This window comes from Prunus avium, chromosome 3 (genome assembly GCF_965620075.1).
Source record: "Prunus avium chromosome 3, drPruAviu1.hap1.1, whole genome shotgun sequence".
Lineage (NCBI taxonomy): Eukaryota > Viridiplantae > Streptophyta > Magnoliopsida > Rosales > Rosaceae > Prunus > Prunus avium.
The window spans coordinates 22,709,321-22,730,267 of NC_142286.1; the positions used below are offsets into that span (position 1 = coordinate 22,709,321).

The 20,947-nt window shown below is 41.6% G+C and overlaps 1 non-coding gene across 1 annotated transcript; it reads right to left on the minus strand.

Annotated features, from left to right (window-relative positions):
• Positions 1-19,379: 19,379 nt before the first annotated feature.
• LOC148295756 (small nucleolar RNA R71) lies at positions 19,380-19,486 on the minus strand. The gene has a single exon (XR_015834835.1). It is a non-coding gene; the product is annotated as a small nucleolar RNA R71 (small nucleolar RNA).
• Between the last annotated feature and the right edge of the window lie 1,461 nt (positions 19,487-20,947).

A 20,947-nucleotide genomic window follows, 5' to 3' on the forward strand; every position in this document is an offset into this window, starting at 1 on the left:
GGAGGAGTCATTTGGTGAGTTTTGAGTGAAATCCAATCCCAAGAAGTATGGAATACCCCAACCACTCCAATTAGGAACGAACTGCCGTTGAACTTGAATTGTCCAATTTCTCACACCTATTGATTTCGGATCGAGCCCAAAACTTGGGCAACATCATAACATGGTGGGAGGAGTCATTTGGTGAGTTATGAGTGAAATCCAATCGCTAGAAGTATGGAATACACCAACCACTCCAATTAGGAACGAACTGCCGTTGAAATTGAATTGTCCAATTTCTCACGCGTACGGATTTCGGATCGAGCCCAAAACTTGGGCAACATCATAATATGGTGGGAGGAGTCATTTGGTGAGTTTTGAGTGAAATCCAATCGCTAGAAGTATGGAATACACCAACCACTCCAATTAGGAACGAACTGCCGTTGAACTTGAATTGTCCAATTTGGAACACCTATTGATTTCGGATCGAGCCCAAAACTTGGGCAACATCATAACATGGTGGGAGGAGTCATTTGGTGAGTTATGAGTGAAATCCAATCGCTAGAAGTATGGAATACACCAACCACTCCAATTAGGAACGAACTGCCGTTGAAATTGAATTGTCCAATTTCTCACGCGTACGGATTTCGGATCGAGCCCAAAACTTGGGCAACATCATAATATGGTGGGAGGAGTCATTTGGTGAGTTTTGAGTGAAATCCAATCGCTAGAAGTATGGAATACACCAACCACTCCAATTAGGAACGAACTGCCGTTGAACTTGAATTGTCCAATTTGGAACACCTATTGATTTCGGATAGAGACCAAAACTTGGGCAACAACATAATATGGTGGGAGGAGTCATTTGGTGAGTTTTGAGTGAAATCCAATCGCTAGAAGTATGGAATACACCAACCACTCCAATTAGGAACGAACTGCCGTTGAACTTGAATTGTCCAATTTCTCACACCTATTGATTTAGGATCAAGCCCAAAACTTGGGCAAGATCATAATATGGTGGGAGGAGTCATTTGGTGAGTTTTGAGTGAAATCCAATCGCTAGAAGTATGCAATGCACCAACCACTCCAATTTCGAACGAACTGCCGTTGAACTTGAATTCTCCAATTTCTCACACCAATTGATTTCGGATCGAGCCCAAAACTTGGGCAACATCATAATATGGTGGGAGGAGTCATTTGGTGAGTTTTGAGTGAAATCCAATCGCTAGAAGTATGGAATACACCAACCACCCCAATTAGGAACGAACTGCCGTTGAACTTGAATTGTCCAATTTGGAACACCTATTGATTTCGGATCGAGCCCAAAACTTGGGCAACATTACAATATGGTGGGAGGAGTCATTTGGTGAGTTTTGAGTGAAATCCAATGGCTAGAAGTATGGAATACACCAACCACTCCAATTAGGAACGAACTGCCGTTGAACTTGAATTGTCCAATTTCTCACACCTATTGATTTCGGATCGATCCCAAAACTTGGGCAACATCATAATATGGTGGGAGGAGTCATTTGGTGAGTTTTGAGTGAAATCCAATCGCTAGAAGTATGGAATACACCAACCACTCCAGTTAGGAACAAACTGCCGTTGAACTTGAATTGTCCAATTTGGAACACCTATTGATTTCGGATCGAGCCCAAAACTTGGGCAACATCATAATATGGTGGGAGGAGTCATTTGGTGAGTTTTGAGTGAAATCCAATCCCAAGAAGTATGGAATACACCAATCACCCCAATTAGGAACGAACTGCCGTTGAACTTGAATTGTCCAATTTGGAACACCTATTGATTTCGGATCGAGCCCAAAACTTGGGCAACATTACAATATGGTGGGAGGAGTCATTTGGTGAGTTTTGAGTGAAATCCAATGGCTAGAAGTATGGAATACACCAACCACTCCAATTAGGAACGAACTGCCGTTGAACTTGAATTGTCCAATTTCTCACACCTATTGATTTCGGATCGAACCCCAAACTTGTGCGACATCATACTACGGTGGGAGGAGTCATTTGGTGAGTTTTGGGTGAAATCCAATCGCTAGAAGTATGGAATACACCAACCACTCCAATTAGGAACGAATTGCCGTTGAACTTGAATTGTCCAATTTGGAACACCTATTGATTTCGGATCGAGCCCAAAACTTGGGCAACATCATAATATGGTAGGAGGAGTCATTTGGTGAGTTTTGAGTGAAATCCAATCGCTAGAAGTATGGGATACACCAACCACTCCAATTAGGAACGAACTGCCGTTGAACTTGAATTGTCCAATTTCTCACACCTATTGATTTCGGATCGAGCCCAAAACTTGGGCAACATCATAATATGGTGGGAGGAGTCATTTGTTGAGTTTTGAGTGAAATCCAATCGGTAGAAGTAAGGAATACACCAACCACTCCAATTAGGAACGAACTGCCGTTGAACTTGAATTGTCCAATTTGGAACACCTATTGATTTCGGATCGAACCCCAAACTTGTGCAACATCGTAATACGGTGGGAGGAGTCATTTGGTGAGTTTTGAGTGAAATCCAATCGCTAGAAGTGTGGAATACACCAACCACTCCAATTAGGAACGAACTGCCGTTGAACTTGAATTGTCCAATTTGGAACACCTATTGATTTCGGATCGAGCCCCAAACTTGGGCAACATCATAATATGGTGGATGGAGTCATTTGGTGTGTTTTGAGTGAAATCCAATCGCTAGAAGTATGGAATACACCGACCACTCCAATTAGGAACGAACTGCCGTTGAACTTGAATTGTCCAATTTCTCACACCTATTGATTTCGGATCGAACCCCAAACTTGTGCAACATCATAATATGGGGGGACGAGTCATTTGGTGAGTTTTGAGTGAAATCCAATCGCTAGAAGTATGGAATACACCAACCACTCCAATTAGGAACGAACTGCCGTTGAACTTGAATTGTCCAATTTGGAACACCTATTGATTTCGGATCGAGCCAAAACCTTGGGCAACATCATAATATGGTGGGAGGAGTCATTTTGGGGAGTTTTGAGTGAAATCCAATCGCTAGAAGTATGGAATACACCAACCACTCCAGTTAGGAACGAACTGCCGTTGAACTTGAATTGTCCAATTTCGAACACCTATTGATTTCGGATCAAGCCCAAAACTTGGGCAACATCATAATATGGTGGGAGGAGTCATTTGGTTAGTTTTGAGTGAAATCCAATCGCCAGAAGTATGGAATACACCAACCACTCCAATTAGGAACGAACTGCCGTTGAACTTGAATTGTCCAATTTCTCACACCTATTGATTTCAGATCGAGCCAAAAGCTTGGGCAACATCATAATATGGTGGGAGGAGTCATTTTGGTGTGTTTTGAGTGAAATCCAAATGCTTGAAGTATGGAATACACCAACCACTCCAATTAGGAACGAACTGCCGTTGAACTTGAATTGTCCAATTTGGAACACATATTGATTTCGGATCGAACCCCAAACTTGTGTAACATCGTAATACGGTGGGAGGAGTCATTTGGTGAGTTTTGAGTGAAATCCAATCGCTAGAAGTGTGGAATACACCAACCACTCCAATTAGGAACGAACTGCCGTTGAACTTGAATTGTCCAATTTGGAACACCTATTGATTTCGGATCGAGCCCCAAACTTGGGCAACATCATAATATGGTGGATGGAGTCATTTGGTGAGTTTTGAGTGAAATCCAATCGCTAGAAATATGGAATACACCGACCACTCCAATTAGGAACGAACTGCCGTTGAACTTGAATTGTCCAATTTGGAACACCTATTGATTTCGGATAGAGGCCAAAACTTGGACAACAACATAATATGGTGGGAGGAGTCATTTGGTGAGTTTTGAGTGAAATCCAATCGCTAGAAGTATGGAATACACCAACCACTCCAATTAGGAACGAACTGCCGTTGAACTTGAATTGTCCAATTTGGAACACCTATTGATTTCGGATCGAGCCCCAAACTTGGGCAACATCATAATATGGTGGGAGGAGTCATTTGGTGAGTTTTGAGTGAAATCCAATCGCTAGAAGTATGGAATACACCAACCACTCTAATTAGGAACGAAATGCCGTTGAACTTGAATTGTCCAATTTGGAAGACCTATTGAATTCGGTTCGAGCCCAAAACTTGGGCAACATCATAATATGGTGGGAGGAGTCATTCGTTGAGTTTTGAGTGAAATCCAATCGCTAGAAGTAAGGAATACACCAACCACTCCAATTAGGAATGAACTGCCGTTGAACTTGAATTGTCCAATTTGGAACACCTATTGATTTCGGATCGAGCCCAAAACTAGGGCAACGTCATAATATGGTGGGAGGAGTCATTTGGTTAGTTTTGAGTGAAATCCAATCTCTAGAAGTATGGAATACACCAACCACTCCAATTAGGAACGAACTGCCGTTGAACTTGAATTGTCCAATTTGGAACACCTATTGATTTCGCATAGAGCCCAAAACTTGGACAACAACATAATATGGTGGGAGGAGTCATTTGGTGAGTTTTGAGTGAAATCCAATCGCTAGAAGTATGGAATACACCGACCACTCCAATTAGGAACGAACTGCCGTTGAACTTGAATTGTCCAATTTGGAACACCTATTGATTTCGGATCGAGCCCAAAACTTGGGCAACATCATAATATGGTGGGAGGAGTCATTTTGGAGAGTTTTGAGCGAAATCCAATCGCTAGAAGTATGGAATACACCAACCACTGCAATTAGGAACGAACTGCCGTTGAACTTGAATTGTCCAATTTGGAACACCTATTGATTTCGGATCGAGCCCAAAACTTGGGCAACATCATAATATGGTGGGAGGAGTCATTTTGGAGAGTTTTGAGTGAAATCCAATCGCTAGAAGTATGGAATACACCAACCACTCCAATTAGGAACGAACTGCCGTTGAACTTGAATTGTCCAATTTGGAACACCTATTGATTTCGGATCGAACCCCAAACTTGTGTAACATCGTAATACGGTGGGAGGAGTCATTTGGTGAGTTTTGAGTGAAATCCAATCGCTAGAAGTGTGGAATACACCAACCACTCCAATTAGGAACGAACTGCCGTTGAACTTGAATTGTCCAATTTGGAAAACCTATTGATTTCGGATCGAGCCCCAAACTTGGGCAACATCATAATATGGTGGATGGAGTCATTTGGTGAGTTTTGAGTGAAATCCAATCGCTAGAAGTATGGAATACGCCGACCACTCCAATTAGGAACGAACTGCCGTTGAACTTGAATTGTCCAATTTCTCACACCTATTGATTTCGGATCGAACCCCAAACTTGTGCAACATCGTAATACGGTGGGAGGAGTCATTTGGTGAGTTTTGAGTGAAATCCAATCGCTAGAAGTGTGGAATACACCAACCACTCCAATTAGGAACGAACTGCCGTTGAACTTGAATTGTCCAATTTGGAACACCTATTGATTTCGGATCGAGCCCCAAACTTGGGCAACATCATAATATGGTGGATGGAGTCATTTGGTGAGTTTTGAGTGAAATCCAATCGCTAGAAATATGGAATACACCGACCACTCCAATTAGGAACGAACTGCCGTTGAACTTGAATTGTCCAATTTGGAACACCTATTGATTTCGGATAGAGGCCAAAACTTGGACAACAACATAATATGGTGGGAGGAGTCATTTGGTGAGTTTTGAGTGAAATCCAATCGCTAGAAGTATGGAATACACCAACCACTCCAATTAGGAACGAACTGCCGTTGAACTTGAATTGTCCAATTTGGAACACCTATTGATTTCGGATCGAGCCCCAAACTTGGGCAACATCATAATATGGTGGGAGGAGTCATTTGGTGAGTTTTGAGTGAAATCCAATCGCTAGAAGTATGGAATACACCAACCACTCTAATTAGGAACGAAATGCCGTTGAACTTGAATTGTCCAATTTGGAAGACCTATTGAATTCGGATCGAGCCCAAAACTTGGGCAACATCATAATATGGTGGGAGGAGTCATTCGTTGAGTTTTGAGTGAAATCCAATCGCTAGAAGTAAGGAATACACCAACCACTCCAATTAGGAATGAACTGCCGTTGAACTTGAATTGTCCAATTTGGAACACCTATTGATTTCGGATCGAGCCCAAAACTAGGGCAACGTCATAATATGGTGGGAGGAGTCATTTGGTTAGTTTTGAGTGAAATCCAATCTCTAGAAGTATGGAATACACCAACCACTCCAATTAGGAACGAACTGCCGTTGAACTTGAATTGTCCAATTTGGAACACCTATTGATTTCGCATAGAGCCCAAAACTTGGACAACAACATAATATGGTGGGAGGAGTCATTTGGTGAGTTTTGAGTGAAATCCAATCGCTAGAAGTATGGAATACACCGACCACTCCAATTAGGAACGAACTGCCGTTGAACTTGAATTGTCCAATTTGGAACACCTATTGATTTCGGATCGAGCCCAAAACTTGGGCAACATCATAATATGGTGGGAGGAGTCATTTTGGAGAGTTTTGAGCGAAATCCAATCGCTAGAAGTATGGAATACACCAACCACTGCAATTAGGAACGAACTGCCGTTGAACTTGAATTGTCCAATTTGGAACACCTATTGATTTCGGATCGAGCCCAAAACTTGGGCAACATCATAATATGGTGGGAGGAGTCATTTTGGAGAGTTTTGAGTGAAATCCAATCGCTAGAAGTATGGAATACACCAACCACTCCAATTAGGAACGAACTGCCGTTGAACTTGAATTGTCCAATTTGGAACACCTATTGATTTCGGATCGAACCCCAAACTTGTGTAACATCGTAATACGGTGGGAGGAGTCATTTGGTGAGTTTTGAGTGAAATCCAATCGCTAGAAGTGTGGAATACACCAACCACTCCAATTAGGAACGAACTGCCGTTGAACTTGAATTGTCCAATTTGGAAAACCTATTGATTTCGGATCGAGCCCCAAACTTGGGCAACATCATAATATGGTGGATGGAGTCATTTGGTGAGTTTTGAGTGAAATCCAATCGCTAGAAGTATGGAATACGCCGACCACTCCAATTAGGAACGAACTGCCGTTGAACTTGAATTGTCCAATTTCTCACACCTATTGATTTCGGATCGAACCCCAAACTTGTGCAACATCATAATATGGTGGGAGGAGTCATTTGGTGAGTTTTGAGTGAAATCCAATCGTTAGAAGTATGGAATACACCAACCACTCCAATTAGGAACGAACTCCCGTTGAACTTGAATTGTCCAATTTGGAACACCTATTGATTTCGGATCGAGACAAAAGCTTGGGCAACATCATAATATGGTGGGAGGAGTCATTTTGGGGAGTTTTGAGTGAAATCCAATCGCTAGAAGTATGGAATACACCAACCACTCCAGTTAGGAACGAACTGCCGTTGAACTTGAATTGTCCAATTTCGAACAACTATTGATTTCGGATCGAGCCCAAAACTTGGGCAACATCATAATATGGTGGGAGGAGTCATTTGGTGCATTTTGAGTCAAATCCAATCGCTAGAAGTATGGAATACACCAACCACTCCAATTAGGAACGAACTGCCGTTGAACTTGAATTGTCCAATTTCTCACACCTATTGATTTCGGATCGAACCCCAAACTTGTGCAACATCATAATACGGTGGGAGGAGTCATTTGGTGAGTTTTGAGTGAAATCCAATCGCTAGAAGTATGGAATACACCAACCACTCCAATTAGGAAAGAACAGCCGTTGAACTGGAATTGTCCAATTTGGAACACCTATTGATTTCTGATCGAGCCCAAAACTTGGGCAACATCATAATATCGTGGGAGGAGTCATTTGGTTAGTTTTGAGTGAAATCCAATCGCTAGAAGTATGGAATACACCAACCACTCCAATTAGGAACGGACTGCCGTTGAACTTGAATTGTCCAATTTGGAACACCTATTGATTTCGGATCGAGCCCAAAACTTGGGCAACAACATAATATGGTGGAAGGAGTCATTTGGTGAGTTTTGAGTGAAATCCAATCTCTAGAAGTATGGAATACACCAACCACTCCAATTAGGAACGAACTGCCGTTGAACTTGAATTGTCCAATTTGGAACACCTATTGATTTCGGATCGAGCCCAAAACTTGGGCAACATCATAATATGGTGGGAGGAGTCATTCGGTGAGTTTCGAGTGAAATCCAATAGCTAGAAGTACGGACTACACCAACCACTGCAATTAGGAACGAAATGCCGTTGAACTTGAATTGTCCAATTTCTCACACCTATTGATTTCGGATCGAAACAAAAGCTTGGGCAACATCATAATATGGCGGGAGGAGTCATTTTGGTGAGTTTTGAGTGAAATCCGATCGCTAGAAGTACGGAATACACCAACCACTCCAATTAGGAATGAACTGCCGTTGAACTTGAATTGTCCAATTTCTCACACCTATTGATTTCGGATCGAACCCCAAACTTGGGCAACATCATAACACGGTGGGAGGAGTCATTTGGTGAGTTTTGAGTGAAATACAATCGCTAGAAGTATGAAATACACCAACCACTCCGATTAGGAACGAAATGTCGTTGAACTTGAATTGTCCAATTTGGAACACCTGTTGATTTCGGATCGAAACAAAAGCTTGTGCAACATCATAATATGGTGGGAGGAGTCATTTTGGTGAGTTTTGAGTGAAATCCGATCGCTAGAAGTACGGAATACACCAACCACTCCAATTAGGAACGAACTGCCGTTGAACTTGAATTGTCCAATTTGGAACACCTATTGATTTCGGATCGAGCCCAAAACTTGGGCAACATCATAATATGGTGGGAGGAGTCATTTGGTGAGTTTTGAGTGAAATCCAATAGCTAGAAGTATGGAATACACCAACCACTCCAATTAGGAAAGAACTGCCGTCGAACTTGAATTGTTCAATTTGGAACACCTATTGATTTCGGATCGAGCCCAAAACTTGGGCAACATCATAATATGGTGGGAGGAGTCATTTGGTGAGTTTTGAGTGAAATCCCATCGCCAGAAGTATGGAATACACCAACCACTCCAATTAGGAACGAACTGCCGTTGAACTTGAATTGTCCAATTTGGAACTCCTATTGATTTCGGATCGAGCCCAAAACTTGGGCAACATCATAATATGGTGGGAGGAGTCATTTGGTTAGTTTTGAGTGAAATCCAATCGCTAGAAGTATGGAATACACCAACCACTCCAATTACGAACGAAGTGCCGTTGAACTTGAATTGTCCAATTTGGAACACCTATTGATTTCGGATTGAGCCCAAAACTTGGGCAACATCATAATACGGTGGGAGGAGTCATTTGGGGAGTTTTGAGTGAAATACAATCGCTAGAAGTATGGAATACACCAACCACTCCAATTAGGAACGAACTGCCGTGGAACTTGAATTGTCCAATTTGGAACACCTATTGATTTCGGATCGAGCCCAAAACTTGGGCAACATCACAACATGGTGGGAGGAGTCATTTGGTGAGTTTTGAGTGAAATCCAATCGCTAGAAGTATGGAATACACCAACCACTCCAATTAGGAATGAACTGCCATTGAACTTGAATTGTCCAATTTTGAACTCCTATTGAATTCGGATCGAGCCCAAAACTTGGGCAACATCGTAATATGGTGGGAGGAGTCATTTGGTTAGTTTTTAGTGAAATCCAATCGCTAGAAGTATGGAATACACAAACCACTCCAATTAGGAACGAACTACCGTTGAACTTGAATTGTCCAATTTCTCACACCTATTGATTTCGGAACGAGCCCAAAACTTGGGCAACGTCATAATATGGTGGGAGGAGTCATTTGGTGATTTTTGAATGAAATCCAATCGCTAGAAGTATGGAATACACCAACCACTCCAATTAGGAATGAACTGCCGTTGAACTTGAATTGTCCAATTTCTCACACCTATTGATTTCGGATCGAACCCCAAACTTGTGCAACATCATAATACGGTGGGAGGAGTCATTTGGTGAGTTTTGAGTGAAATACAATCGCTAGAAGTATGAAATACACCAACCACTCCAATTAGGAACGAACTGCCGTCGAACTTGAATTGTCCAATTTCTCACACCTATTGATTTCGGATCGAGCCCAAAACTTGGGCAACATCATAATATGGTGGGAGGAGTCATTTGGGTAGTTTTGAGTGAAATCCAATTGCTAGAAGTAAGGAATACACCAACCACTCCAATTTGGAACGAACTGCCGTTGAACTTGAATTGTCCAATTTCGAATACCTATTGATTACGGATCGAGCCCCAAACTTGGGCAACATCATAATACGGTGGGAGGAGTCATTTGGTGAGTGAAATCCAATCGCTAGAAGTATGGAATACACCAACCACTCCAATTAGGAACGAACTGCCGTTGAACTTGAATTGTCCAATTTGGAACACCTATTGATTTCGGATCGAGCCCAAAACTTGGGCAACATCATAATATGGTGGGAGGAGTCATTTGGTTAGTTTTGACTGAAATCCAATCGCTAGAAGTATGGAATACACCAACCACTCCAATTAGGAACGAACTGCCGTTGAACTTGAATTGTCCAATTTGGAACACCTATTGATTTCGGATCGAGCCCAAAACTTGGGCAACACCATAATACGGTGGGAGGAGTCATTTGTTGAGTTTTGAGTGAAATCCAATCGCTAGAAGTACGGAATACACCAACCACTCCAATTAGGAACGAACTGCCGTTGAACTTGAATTGTCCCATTTGGAACACCTATTGATTTCGGATCGAGCCCAAAACTTGGGCAACATCATAATATGGTGGGAGGAGTCATTTGGTGAGTTTTGAGTGAAATCCAATCGCTAGAAGTATGGAATACACCAACCACTACAATTTGGAACGAACTGCCGTTGAACTTGAATTGTCCAATTTGGAACACCTATTGATTTCGGATCGAGCCCAAAACTTGGGCAACATCATAATATGGTGGGAGGAGTCATTTGGTTAGTTTTGACTGAAATCCAATCGCTAGAAGTATGGAATACACCAACCACTCCAATTAGGAACGAACTGCCGTTGAACTTGAATTGTCCAATTTGGAACACCTATTGATTTCGGATCGAAACAAAAGCTCGGGCAACATCATAATATGGTGGGAGGAGTCATTTTGGTGAGTTTTGAGTGAAATCCAATCGCTAGAAGTACGGAATACACCAACCACTCCAATTAGGAACGAACTGCCGTTGAACTTGAATTGTCCAATTTGGAACACCTATTGATTTCGGATCGAGCCCAAAACATGGGCACCATCATAATATGGTGGGAGGAGTCATTTGGTGAGTTTTGAGTGAAATCCAATCACTAGAAGTATGGAATACCCCAACCACTCCAATTAGGAACAAACTGCCGTTGAACTTGAATTGTCCAATTTCGAACACCTATTGATTTCGGATCGAGCCCAAAACTTGGACAACATCATAATATGGTGGGAGGAGTCATTTGGTGAGTTTTGAGTGAAATCCAATCGCTAGAAGTGTGGAATACACCAACCACTCCAATTAGGAACGAACTGCCGTTGAACTTGAATTGTCCAATTTCTCACACCTATTGATTTCGGATCGAGTCCAAACTTGGGCAACATCATAATATGGTGGGAGGAGTCATTTGGTGAGTTTTGAGTGAAATCCAATCACTAGAAGTATGGAATACACCAACCACTCCAATTTCTAACGAACTGCCGTTGAACTTGAATTGTCCAATTTCTCACACCTATTGATTTTGGATCGAGCCCAAAACTTGGGCAACATCATAATATGGTGGGAGGAGTCATTTGGTGAGTTTTGAGTGAAATCCAATCGCTAGAAGTATGGAAGACACCACCCACTCCAATTAGGAACGAACTGCCGTTGAGCTTGAATTGTCCAATTTGGAACACCTATTGATTTCGGATCGAGCCCAAAACTTGGGCAACACCATAATACGGTGGGAGGAGTCATTTGGTGAGTTTTGAGTGAAATCCAATCGCTAGAATATGGAATACACCAACCACTCCAATTAGGAACGAACTGCCGTTGAACTTGAATTGTCCAATTTCTCACACCTATTGATTTCGGATCGAACCCCAAACTTGGGCAACATCGTAATGTGGTGGGAGGAGTCATTTGGTGAGTTTTGAGTGAAATCCAATCACTAGAAGTATGGAATACCCGAACCACTCCAATTAGGAACAAACTGCCGTTGAACTTGAATTGTCCAATTTCGAACACCTATCGATTTCGGATCGAGCCCAAAACTTGGGCAACATCATAATATGGTGGGAGGAGTCATTTGGTGAGTTTTGAGTGAAATCCAATCGCTAGAAGTGTGGAATACACCAACCACTCCAATTAAGAACGAACTGCCGTTGAACTTGAATTGTCCAATTTCTCACACCTATTGATTTCGGATCGAGTCCAAACTTGGGCAACATCATAATATGGTGGGAGGAGTCATTTGGTGAGTTTTGAGTGAAATCCAATCGCTAGAAGTATGGAAGACACCACCCACTCCAATTAGGAACGAACTGCCGTTGAACTTGAATTGTCCAATTTGGAACACCTATTGATTTCGGATCGAGCCCAAAACTTGGGCCACACCATAATACGGTGGGAGGAGTCATTTGGTGAGTTTTGAGTGAAATCCAGTCGCTAGAAGTATGGAACACACCAACCACTCCAATTAGGAACGTACTGCCGTTGAACTTGAATTGTCCAATTTGGAACACCTATTGATTTCGGATCGAGCCCAAAACTTGGGAAACATCATAATATCGTGGGAGGAGTCATTTGGTGAGTTTTGAGTGAAATCCAATCGCTAGAAGTTTGGAATACAACAACTACTCCGATTAGGAACGAACTGTCGTTGAAATTGAATTGAACAATTTCTCACACCTATTGACTTCGGATCGAGCCCCAAAATTGGGCAACATCATAATATGATGGGAGGAGTCATTTGGTGAGTTTTGAGTGAAATCCAATCGCTAGAAGTATGGAATACACCAACCACTCCAATTAGGAACGAACTGCCGTTGAACTTGAATTGTCCAATTTCTCACACCTATTGATTTCGGATCGAGCCCCAAACTTGGGCAACATCATAATATGGTGGGAGGAGTCATTTGGTGAGTTTTGAGTGAAATCCAATCGCTAGAAGTATGGAATACAACAACTACTCCGATTAGGAACGAACTGTCGTTGAAATTGAATTGAACAATTTCTCACACCTATTGACTTCGGATCGAGCCCAAAACTGGGGCAACATCATAATATGGTGGGAGGAGTCATTTGGTGAGTTTTGAGTGAAATCCAATCGCTAGAAGTGTGGAATACACCATCCACTCCAATTAGGAACGAACTGCCGTTGAACTTGAATAGTCCAATTTCTCACACCTATTGATTTCGGATCGAACCCCAAACTTGTGCAACATCATAATATGGTGGGAGGAGTCATTTGGTGAGTTTTGAGTGAAATCCAATCGCTAGATGTACGGAATACACCAACCACTCCCATTAGGAACGAACTGTCGTTGAACTTGAATTGTCCAATTTGGAACACCTATTGATTTCGGTTCGAGCCCAAAACTTGGGCAACATCATAATATGGTGGGAGGAGTCATTTGGTTAGTTTTGAGTGAAATCCAATCGCTAGAAGTATGGAGTACACCAACCACTCCAATTAGGAACGAACTGCCGTTGAACTTGAATTGTCCAATTTGGAACACCTATTGATTTCGGATCGAACCCCAAACTTGTGCAACATCATAATACGGTGGGAGGATTCATTTGGTGAGTTTTGGGTGAAATCCAATCGCTAGAAGTATGGAATACACCGACCGCTCCAATTAGGAACGAACTGCCGTTGAACTTGAATTGTCCAATTTCTCACACCTATTGATTTCGGATCGAGCCCAAAACTTGGGCAACATCATAATATGGTGGGAGGAGTCATTTGGTGAGTTTTGAGTGAAATCCAGTCGCTAGAAGTATGGAATACACCAACCACTCCAATTAGGAACGAACTGCCGTTGAACTTGAATTGTCCAATTTGGAACACCTATTGATTTCGGATCGAGCCCAAAACTTGGGCAACATCATAATATGGTGGGAGGAGTCATTTGGTGAGTTTGAGTGAAATCCAATCGCTAGAAGTATGGAATACACCAACCACTCCAATTAGGAACGAACTGCCGTTGAACTTGAATTGTCCAATTTCTCACACCTATTGATTTCGGATCGAACCCCAAACTTGTGCAACAGCATAATACGGTGGGAGGAGTCACTTGGTGAGTTTTGGGTGAAATCCAATTGCTAGAAGTATGGAATACACCAACCACTCCAATTAGGAACGAACTGCCGTTGAACTTGAATTGTCCAATTTGGAACACCTATTGATTTCGGATCGAGCCCAAAACTTGGGCAACATCATAATATGGTGGGAGGAGTCATTTGGTGAGTTTTGAGTGAAATCCAATCGCTAGAAGTATGGAATACACCAACCACCCCAATTAGGAAGGAACAGCCGTTGAACTTGAATTGTCCAATTTCTCACACCTATTGATTTCGGATCGAGCCCAAAACTTGGGCAACATCATAATATGGTGGGAGGAGTCATTTGGTGAGTTTTGAGTGAAATCCAATCGCTAGAATTATGGAATACACCAACCACTCCAATTAGGAACGAACTGCCGTTGAACTTGAATTGTCCAATTTCTCACACCTATTGATTTTGGATCGAGTCCAAACTTGGGCAACATCATAATATGGTGGGAGGAGTCATTTGGTGAGTTTTGAGTGAAATCCAATCGCTAGAAGTATGGAATACACCAACCACTCCAATTAGGAACGAACTGCCGTTGAACTTGAATTGTCCAATTTGGAACACCTATTGATTTCGGATCGAGCCCAAAACTTGGGCAACATCATAATATGGTGGGAGGAGACATTTGGTGAGTTTGAGTGAAATCCAATCGCTAGAAGTATGGAATAAACCAACCACTCCAATTAGGAACGAACTGCCGTTGAACTTGAATTGTCCAATTTCTCACACCTATTGATTTCGGATCGAACCCCAAACTTGTGCAACATCATACTACGGTGGGAGGAGTCATTTGGTGAGTTTTGGGGGAAATCCAATCGCTAGAAGTATGGAATACACCAACCACTCCAATTAGGAACGAACTGCCGTTGAACTTGAATTGTCCAATTTAGAACACCTATTGATTTCGGATCGAGCCCAAAACTTGGGCAACATCATAATATGGTAGGAGGAGTCATTTGGTGAGTTTTGAGTGAAATCCAATCGCTAGAAGTATGGAATACACCAACCACCCCAATTAGGAACGAACTGCCATTGAACTTGAATTGTCCAATTTCTCACACCTCCTGATTTCGGATCGAGCCCAAAATTGGGCAACATCATAATATGCTCGGAGGAGTCATTTGGTGAGTTTTGAGTGAAATCCAATCGCTAGAAGTATTGAATACACCAACCACTCCAATTAGGAACGAACTGCCGTTGAACTTGAATTGTCCAATTTGGAACACCTATTGATTTCCTATCTAGCCCAAAACTTGGGAAATGTCATAATATGGTGGGAGCAGTCATTTGGTGAGTTTTGAGTGAAATTCAATCGCTAGAAGTATGGAATACACCAACCAATCCAATTAGGAACGAAATGCCGTTGAACTTGAATTGTCCAGTTTGGAACACCTATTGATTTCGGATCGATCCCAAAACTTGGGCAACACCATAATATGGTGGGGGGTGTCATTTGCTGAGTTTTGAGTGAAATCCAATAGATAGAAGTATGGAATACACCAACCACTCCAATTAGGAACGAACTGCCGTTGAACTTGAATTGTCCAATTTCTCACACCTATTGATTTCGGATCGAGCCAAAAGCTTGGGCAACATCATAATATGGAGGGAGGAGTCATTTTGGTGAGGTTTGAGTGAAATCCAATCGCTAGAAGTATGGAATACACCAACCACTCCAATTGGGAACGAACTGCCGTTGAACTTGAATTGTCCAATTTCTCACACCTATTGATTTCGGATCGAGCCAAAAGCTTGGGCAACATCATAATATGGAGGGAGGAGTCATTTTGGTGAGTTTTGAGTGAAATCCAATCGCTAGAAGTATGGAATACACCAACCACTCCAATTAGGAACGAACTGCCGTTGAACTTGAATTGTCCAATTTGGAACACCTATTGATTTCGGATCGAGCCCAAAACTTGGGCAACATCATAATATGGTGGGAGGAGTCATTTGGTGAGTTTGAGTGAAATCCAATCGCTAGAAGTATGGAATACACCAACCACTCCAATTAGGAACGAACTGCCGTTGAACTTGAATTGTCCAATTTCTCACACCTATTGATTTCGGATCGAACCCCAAACTTGTGCAACAGCATAATACGGTGGGAGGAGTCATTTGGTGAGTTTTGGGTGAAATCCAATTGCTAGAAGTATGGAATACACCAACCACTCCAATTAGGAACGAACTGCCGTTGAACTTGAATTGTCCAATTTCTCACACCTATTGATTTCGGATCGAGCAAAAAGCTTGGGCAACATCATAATATGGAGGGAGGAGTCATTTTGGTGAGTTTTAAGTGAAATCCAATCGCTAGAAGTATGGAATACACCAAGCACTCCAATTAGGAACGAACTGCCGTTGAACTTGAATTGTCCAATTTGGAACACCTATTGATTTCGGATCGAGCCCAAAACTTGGGCAACATCATAATATGGTGGGAGGAGTCATTTGGTGAGTTTGAGTGAAATCCAATCGCTAGAAGTATGGAATACACCAACCACTCCAATTTGGAACGAACTGCCGTTGAACTTGAATTGTCCAATTTCTCACACCTATTGATTTCGGATCGAGCCCAAAACTTGGGCAACATCATAATATGGTGGGAGGAGTCATTTGGTGAGTTTTGAGTGAAATCCAGTCGCTAGAAGTATGGAACACACCAACCACTCCAATTAGGAACGAACTGCCGTTGAACTTGAATTGTCCAATTTGGAACACCTATTGATTTCGGATCGAGCCCAAAACTTGGGCAACATCATAATATGGTGGGAGGAGTCATTTGGTGAGTTAGAGTGAAATCCAATCGCTAGAAGTATGGAATACACCAACCACTCCAATTAGGAACGAACTGCCGTTGAACTTGAATTGTCCAATTTCTCACACCTATTGATTTCGGATCGAACCCCAAACTTGTGCAACAGCATAATACGGTGGGAGGAGTCATTTGGTGAGTTTTGGGTGAAATCCAATTGCTAGAAGTATGGAATACACCAACCACTCCAATTAGGAACGAACTGCCGTTGAACTTGAATTGTCCAATTTGGAACACCTATTGATTTCGGATCGAGCCCAAAACTTGGGCAACATCATAATATGGTGGGAGGAGTCATTTGGTGAGTTTTGAGTGAAATCCAATCGCTAGAAGTATGGAATACACCAACCACTCCAATTAGGAACGAACTGCCGTTGAACTTGAATTGTCCAATTTGGAACACCTATTGAGTTCGGATCGAGCCCAAAACTTGGGCAACATCATAATATGGTGGGAGGAGACATTTGGTGAGTTTGAGTGAAATCCAATCGCTAGAAGTATGGAATAAACCAACCACTCCAATTAGGAACGAACTGCCGTGGAACTTGAATTGTCCAATTTCTCACACCTATTGATTTCGGATCGAACCCCAAACTTGTGCGACATCATACTACGGTGGGAGGAGTCATTTGGTGAGTTTTGGGTGAAATCCAATCGCTAGAAGTATGGAATACACCAACCACTCCAATTAGGAACGAATTGCCGTTGAACTTGAATTGTCCAATTTGGAACACCTATTGATTTCGGATCGAGCCCAAAACTTGGGCAACATCATAATATGGTAGGAGGAGTCATTTGGTGAGTTTTGAGTGAAATCCAATCGCTAGAAGTATGGAATACACCAACCACCCCAATTAGGAACTAACTGCCATTGAACTTGAATGATTGATCACCATTAGAACTTGTTTGTTAACTATCTTGGTTTGAATTAAGAGTATACACCATGCTTTAATTCGAATTGAACTATGAATAGGAAGAGTATGTATGGACATTCGACAACAGGGATTAGATACATACTTGGTTGTTTAAAATGTTCTTCTATGCTTAATGGGTTCCTATTGCTTAATTTTAGGTTAGACAACAAATGATCAAATTAGGGAATTAGGAACACAAGGTTAGGACCAAACACCATGGCCTAATCATACTTTAGCTAGAATCAATCTTTGAATCTGAATTAGACTTGTTACTTGAATCTTTATAACCCAGAATTGAATTGTTATGGTGATTCGAATGGCCTAGTCTCAAAATCTGTTTTCCAACTCTTAAAACCACTCTTTGTTACATTTGTTTACTTGTTTTTGTTTGCAATTTCATTTTGCTTCTTTTGTTCAACAATCACAACCACTCTTGTTCTAAATTCTGTTTTAGACATAACCTCCTACTTTCTTGAATTTGGTAATCTAAGTACATAACTAGTTTTAACTTCTCAGTCTTCGTGGGTACGACCTCGTACTTGTCTTGCTATACTACTAATTGCCCCGTACAATTGCGAGTTAACATAATATTAACAACAAATTTTGGCGCCGTTGCCGGGGACTGAACGAAAGTTCTTCCCTGGTTATGTGCCCAAGGTTACCCTATTCTTTTTAGTGTTTCTAATTAATCTAATTTTCTGTTTCAGGTAGTTTATGTCTAACAGGCCATTCCTTGAACAAGTGAGGTCTTCGTTCCAACGTTCCAGATCTTTGAACGTAGGACCATCATTGCAACCAAATCGTGTGACCTCTGAAATTCAGAATCGTCTAGAAAGGGAGTTGTCAACTGCAAAAGAGCAAGCTCTTGCTACATTTACAAGTCTTGCTCTCCACACTGAACTTCCTGGTTCTTCACTTTCAAATTCGGAAGCAAGTTCAGACCAAGAAGAAGAAGAAATGATGGCTGCCATTGAGTTCATGGGAGAACTTGATATCCCAACAATTCCAGCATCTCCTTCAAGCATTTTGCTGCCCACTGTAGCTCGAAATTATGAGCTTAAATCTTCTCATCTTAATATGCTGCCTTCCTTTTATGGTTTACCTAATGTAGATCCATTAACCCATATAAAGGATATTTTTAATGTTGTGAGTTCTTTTCCCTTGACAGGTGTGACAGAAGATCAACTTCGAATGAGAGTGTTTCCATACACTTTAAAGGATAAGGCGAAGTATTGGTTGAATTCTTTGAAGCCTGGTTCACTCACTACATGGTCTGCCATTCAAAAGAAGTTCCTGGAAAAATACTTCTCCACGCAAAAGACCGACATGCTTAGGGACAAGATCTTGTTATTTGCACAGCAAGATGATGAATCGTTTTGTGAAGCATGGGAGAGATTCAATGGGATGCTCAACCAATGTCCTCATCATGGGATTCCATTGAAGCTTCAAATGCGTATGTTTTATAAAGGACTAACCCCTTCTAGTCATAATATAGTCACCAATTTTGCAGGTGGTTCTTTTAAAACCAAAACTCCAGAAGAAACGTACGAACTCTTTGAGGAGATAGCAATGGAGACCCAACATACGGATACAAGAGGTAAACGTGTTATTAGTGGTTCTAATGATGCTTCTAGTGTGCAGATTTCAAAACTGGAACAAAAGCTAGATGCTCTTCTTGCATTAAACTCAAGAAGCCCTCCGAAGGAAGTGTGTAGCATTTGTGAATCTCATGACCATGCTACCACAGCTTGTCCACTTGGGGCTGGATATCCAGAATTTGTGCAAGAACAAGCTAAGTTGGTAAATTCCTACAACCAAGGTCCAAGAAATGATCCATACTCTCAAAGTTATAATCCAGGTTGGAGGAATCATCCAAACTTTTCATGGAGAAATACCCAGAATCAAGCAAATCCCCCTTCATTCCAAAGGCCACAACAATCATCATCATCATTGGAAGATATAGTGAAGCAGATGGCAATCAACCAATCCAATTTTCAGCAAACTACACAAGCTGCCATCTCCAAATTGGAAGTCCAATTAGGCCAAATAGCTGCTGAAATAACTCAAAGAGTGCCTGGGAAATGGCCAAGCCAAACTGAGATCAATCCAAAGAACCCAGAAGCCAAGGCCATTCATGTGCTCAGATCAGGTAAGATCATTGATAATAAAGATGATTCTAATCTTTCAAATGATATTGTGATTGTAGAAGATAAAGACGAGGAGACCATGGCTACGGAAGGAGAACAACTCAAAACTTCTCAATCTGCTCCTAAGGCCAAATCAGATTCTCAGAAATCCGATCAATTCCAATTGCATAAATGGGATGACAAATTTGTGCCACCACATCTTCAAGAAGATAGATACGTGCCACCCGCTCCATATGTTCCACAGATTCCATTTCCAGGCCGTCTTAAGAAAGCAAAGCAAGCAAAGGCTTTTAAAGAGATTTATGATATTTTGAGTAAAGTTAATATCAATTTGCCTTTGCTTGATCTTATTGAACAGATTCCTGCATATGGAAAATTCATCAAGGACTTGAAAACTCACAAGCTCAATTTCGCTCCAAATGAAGGAGTAAAGCTCGACCAGAATGTAAGTGCTGTGTTGCAAAGGAAGCTTCCACCAAAACTAGATGATCCTGGCAGCTTTGACATTCCCATTAACATTGGAGGCAAGAAGGTTGGAAGAGCCATGTTGGACTTGGGAGCAAGCATCAATGTTTTGCCATATTCAGTTTATCAAGAGCTTGGCTTAGAAGGGATGAAGAAGACTTCAATGCGACTTGAACTAGCTGATCATTCTATAAAATATCCAAAAGGTATTGTAGAAGATATTCTAGTTCAAGTTAATACACTAATTCTCCCTGCTGATTTTGTAGTGATGGACATGGAAGA